Source organism: Hetaerina americana, unplaced genomic scaffold (genome assembly GCF_022747635.1).
Source record: "Hetaerina americana unplaced genomic scaffold, ioHetAmer1.1.p SCAF_4, whole genome shotgun sequence".
Classification (NCBI taxonomy): Eukaryota; Metazoa; Arthropoda; class Insecta; order Odonata; family Calopterygidae; genus Hetaerina; species Hetaerina americana.
The window spans coordinates 4471113-4477112 of record NW_027286985.1 but is presented as its reverse complement, the minus strand read 5'-3'; positions in this window follow the sequence as shown (position 1 = coordinate 4477112).

Below are 6000 nucleotides of genomic sequence, written 5' to 3'. Positions count from 1 at the left end.
TCAAGGATATCTCGAGGTATAAAACTATAAATAATATGTGTAAAGGTGACACTGTTTGAATCACTGCTACTAATATTGAAAAATGTAATCAGGTTATGACGAACGAGTTTAGCAATACATAATTTTGAACAAATGCGGTTACCTTATGTTAATACAATCCCTATATATTTTAAACGGAAGTTTATACTACTCTGCAATTAGTTGAAAATTCATCTCCCCAGGAAAAAAATGTAAAAAATATTGTAAATTTACCTTATGGAAAATAGGTAAGGTTGATGTGTTTGAGGTACTAAGCTTGTTGAAAGAAAACAAATATAACTTCGGCAAAAAAGGTTCTGCGACCCCACGAAGAAGGACGCCATGGAGTGCCTCAACCGTTGAATGAGGGATGTAAATACGGATGACTCGATTGCGGGTTAATGGCGAAGAAAGCCGTTACCATAATTATTTCATGAGTTGTAATTAAAACTTTACGCATATCGCAGTTTAGTTCCCCTCGCCCATATCAGAAATAAGTTCTATATTTAATTGCATTACGACGCCGTATCATTTAAGACTCCCTACAGTATTTTTAAGGGAAAAATGTTAATATCATACTTCTTTTTCTTTTGTATGGCACTCGTGAATAGTTTACGTGCAAAAGACTAATGTCGTATCTTGAGAACATGGACGATAATGAAATGGATTTGCATTGCCGAATAATTGGTACCTAATCATATTTTTAAAATTTACCTTGAGTGAATGGTATATATTTATGCAATTATTTTTCCCTGAATATGGCCAAGGCTAGAATTACTTTGACCGCAAGTTTTTCCAATCGAAAGTTTTTCCGAGAAACACGCACAATGGACTTCTTCTCGCCAAATTTTTAGCCTTATATCTTGAAAAATTATAAGTTACATTGAATTCCTTGGATATGCGTTTTAATGAAACTATTGAATATGATTACAGAAGTGCTGCTGTCCACGAACGTTCATAGACAATTAATGGGTCATTTAAATTTTATTCGTAATAAATATTCGCTGAACTGGTTATAGATGCATGCTTAATAGAAAATTGATCTTTTTGTTGGCCTATAAATACTGCTTTTGTTCCTTTGTCCTTCATGCATCTTTGAGTAATGCTGGCGATATATGTAGCAGTATTTTTACACTATTAATCAGAGGAGACCGTTGTTTGCACCTTGTAATGCTTCCATTTTCTCTGATACTACGTATTAACGTTTTAAGTATCTATTAAAATTAAATTAATTTCAAAAGGTAAGGCATTCATGTTTGTGACTTTTATGTGAAAAATAATTTTTGTCCTTATTCATTTTGATTTGAGCAGTTACACAAGTGGCTTATGGAATGTCTTTAGCAGTTGAGGTGAAGTGTCAATGCGTAATGATGACTCAACGCCGGTTGTAGGATATCATATTTATTTTTTTAGACTTCGTTTAGGAATGTGTTATATTTTTAATGGGAAAGTACTGAGACATTCCTAAAATCTTGTTCTCAACAGGGGAGCAGTAAGTTTCCATCTGGGAGTTCGTAGAGTAAGGGTAATCGATACTTATATCGAGGCACAAAGAAAATACCTCACCACTCTCTCGTTCGAAAGTCGCGGCTCGTTGAGATGGGAATCACAAAGTTTCCCCCCGGGACGGAAATTAATGAAGATGTTTTATTTTGATGCTCTGGACAGACTAACGCATAGGAATAGTTCAGCTGGGATAGCCTAATTTTATGAATCCTTGGAATTTTGGCAGGGCATCATTTGGCCGACAAAGTCATTAATCACGCCCTAAAATTACAAATCGGATATTCATCTTTCCCTCGATCATTAGTACGTCACTCTGCTACCGCTCGTCGTGGTAAAATAAATACTCATTCGTAGGAGTGAAGAAATAACGTCGAGTTCCAGCATTTTCACAGCTTACAGCCTCTATGTCTGCGCATATGCATACTCGTTCCGATTTTGTTTAACCCTGCAAAAAAAAAGATCCACCTGCCGGGACCTTTTGAAAACGATGACTAATTATTGGCTCCTCTTCTCAGCGGGAGGGGCGAAAACGTTCGCTCCGAGGGCGTTTTTTTTTACTGTTGAATCGATTTTCTCACCCATGAAATGAATAGATTCAACCGTCAGTTGTTTTCTCGTCGTGCGTCTGACGCATTGGCTCTTGAAAACTCAATTAACTCCCGCCGAAATGTCGAAAGGGGACGATGCGTTATTTTTTAGTTTGAATCGCTTAGAGAGGAGGGTAAGTCGATTTTATTTATTTTTTTTAATTTTTAAACGTAAGGTCACTTGCCGAATTAATATGTTATCTTTCTTCTCTCAAGTTTTATTTTCGTTTGGAGTCGCTGGTAGGAGGTCAGTAAAGTTCAACCAATCGGGGACGCCTTTTAAATTGCGTTGTCAGTTCCAATATCCTTGTTGGTTTACTTTGCCAGTTGGCGAGGCAATGTTAAAGTGAGTACAAGGACGCTTTCGGTGCTCTATATTGTCTTATTCTGTTAGTTATTGTTCGTGAGGAGATTATCAGTTGATATTTACCTCTTCAACCTATTTTGTTTAAATTTTATAACATGCTTTATAACGTTCCTTGGTCGAATCGTGCATTTGGAAAAATTTCAACCAGGTCACGATTTAAAAATCGACATTATAGTAACGTTACGGACCTTGCGTTAACGTGGCCTAGCGGCTCAAGAGGACTTTTTCGGACTTTCAGTCAGTGTAATTCAAATTGCACAGCTGTGTGCCATCGCAACCTGCGTTGATTTGATTCCGTGCCTTCATTTTCTGTCTTCACATTCCCTCGATAATATTTTTCCTCTCTCTCTGAAGTTTCAACTTTTCGTTGGCCTTTTTCGTTCACCCGGCCTAATGGCTCAAGGGTGCTTCCCTCACCATAGTTATAGTTATATAGTACGATGGGGAGAGGGAGCCGTGTATGAGAATATTTCGCGATGTATAGGACTCTTTTAAGTCTTCCGCCATCTCTTTGCATTCATTTAAATGTAGGCGGAGGTGTAACACGAGTGAAATACGGTGAATACTCGCAGATTCAAATCAAGGAAGTGAGTTGCGGTCAGCGAATCAGGTCATAAATACAATCGGGGCGATATTTTCCGAATTATGCTGTCGGATATTGTAATATATTTAATAAAATTGATCAACAGCAAAGAGTCATAATCATGCGAGACGCTTTCACCCCCGCTAGTTCCCCAAATTACCACCGTCTGTTCGCCAGCCCCTGTTTAATTACTTCCCACTCCCGCCCCCATCCACCGCCCTCCGCCGCTCTTCTCCGGAGACCCGCCAACCATCTCCAGGGCCGCGATGCGTGACCTCATATTTATGGCGCTCTTACGCACGTCTTGAACACTCGTGAGAAGACACTCCTGCTGCCTGAAACCTCAGTCGGACCCCCCCTCAAGCGAGCCCCAAGGGGCCGTCCGGGCTACGCCCCCTTCCATCCTCTTTTCCCATGAGTTATATCTCCGTCTGGAAGATTCCCTCCGTTTCATCATCCTTGGATTCCATCGCCTTGCAGCGAGCGACCGCGATTTCGCAGCCAATTGCTCCCAGCTGTCAGCAATCCTATTGAGCGTACAGGTAGATTATTACAGCTATGTATTGATTATCTACTTATAAGGGAATACATGTGGAGCAAATTCGTACACTTGCTGTCAGTGTCTTGTCTTGATCTTCTTGAATCATTTTTCTCTGAAATTGGTTTAATGATTGACGACCTGGATTTCACAGAATGGCATCGCATATATTATGAATCTTCTTGCATCAACAATTAAATGAAAGTTGAGGCATGGTAATTAAGTAATAGATTTTATATCCTTGAAACAGTTTTTATCTCATTATCTGTAGCGATGGAGTGTTAGGCAATAAACACAGGGTTTGTCAATGTTGATTTAATTGCTCATGTTTTTGAGGTGTGCAATAGCAGTCATTAGGCTCAAATTGTGATTACACTTATGGTGTTCGGAACATCAAGATTATTTCATGCACATTCGCCGAATCGTGAGCCAGGACACAACATCAATTGCTTAGGCGTGGTTTTCGCACTCGGCTAAGTGTTGCTCGTAATCCACCGACGTTTACCTGTATGGATGATATGGAAATTGTATTATCATTTTACCGCATAGCTTCTTCCATCTGCGTGTGAATAATTAATCTTATCACTACAATTCTTTTAGAGATCTAGAGTTGCATTTTTTTCTTCACATTCCATTTTGGGCAGGCGAAATAAGGCATCTTTTTCCGGGAATTTGACTTTGCTTCCTTTCATCCCTCCTTAATTATTCGGTAACTTGCGGTCCACGGATGGAAGAAGCATTCTTTCTCAGCTCTTTTAGAAATGCCTGGAATTTCTACATTTGCTAGGGAAACTTTTGTTTCATTTGCTCCTCCCCCGCCCCTCTCCAAAACCGTCTATTTCCCCTTCCTCTCCCGACCTTCTTTCTGTCCTCTCTCCGATTCCGTTCACTTTCCCTCCCTTCCCTCGCCGCGTGGCCCTTCTCCCCCGACCACTTCATCCCCTGCGTGCCATCCCCAGGCTGCCAAGCCTCCTTCCCAGCATGAGGCGGCGTACCACGCGCGTCTGCCGCGCATTTGACGATATAATGCCCCGAGTTCATGCGTAGGGAACGGTCGCATAACGTTTCACTCGGTCGGGCGGGGAAGGCGGCGCCACGTGAGGTTCGGAAGCAAGAGACAGGTGTGACCTGCACGATGGGAAGGGAATTGCGACGAAGCGTTGTCGTGTGAAGTCGAGGGGGTTGTTTGTTAATTTCGATTCCCATGCGGAAGGATTTACTATTTAAGTTAGATTCCAAAGACTCTTTCTCTCTCCGTGGATCTCCCTCAGCGGAAAAGTGCTAGTTCCAAGATTTAATCGAGGCTTATTCCTGATATGGATCGCCGTTTGAGTTCGGTATAAATGAGGATCAATTAGCATTGATATGTTATCTTAGAAATACGCAATGTAATATATTCAACGTTATTAAGTCGGAGGCGCGCGGATAATTGCCTCGTCATGAAACCTTGAAGAGAACAGTGTGAAATCGCATATTTGCTCAACCGTCATTTAGTCACAGAAAAATTGCATTAAATCTTAATTCTACCCACTATAGGATTATTATTTGACAGATTGTTTCTGAAAATTTGATTAGTGATTTCAACTTATCGATTGAAACATAAGCATATCCAACAGCTTGCACTAAGCGTTATTCCATGTCTTTAAGGCGAATGAACCGGATATAAATGCGTAAAAAACTAATATAGTGATGGAAATCATTTTATCAAGTTATTGCTTCCGTGTACCGTGAATTGATATGTATTCGTAGTTCAGAAAATACTTAAAGAAAAGAAATCAACCACTTGTTTAATTAAACGCCGTTGTATTGATAATGGCTGTGGATATTGAGACACTGTTAAATGAACTCTTTAATATGATCGAATATTACTTACCCTCTACGTAATTTAGTAAAACGGAATTAAATAAATATTATTCAATCATTCTCAAAATTAAGTGTAGGCTATTGTCAGGAATTTGATTTGAATCAGCCATTCTCCAATTGGATCACAAGCATGCTTGGACTTTAAATTTTATCTATATTAATTATTGACTTGTTTTCGTTCACTCAAGTTCACCATAATATTTTGTCCTAGAATCTCTGCCCTCACCCTTAAAATGTGCCATAATTATGATCTCCAATTTCGTTTCGTTAAAATTTTCATATTTGGAAAATGACCTTGTGAAAATGGTGTAATACGCAAAATACTATCCAAAATCGGTGGTGAGCGTAACTACGAGATGGAATTAAGTTGCTCTGATACTTTCTTTATTCTCCTCTCTTCCGTCGCATCGATATTCTTAAAAATTGACCTAATATTCATGAATTTTTAATGCTTATTTTTTTCATTTTAAACGTAAATAGGCAATAAGGATAACCAGAATTTGCCAAATTTAGATATATTAATTGTAGTTACAAGGTT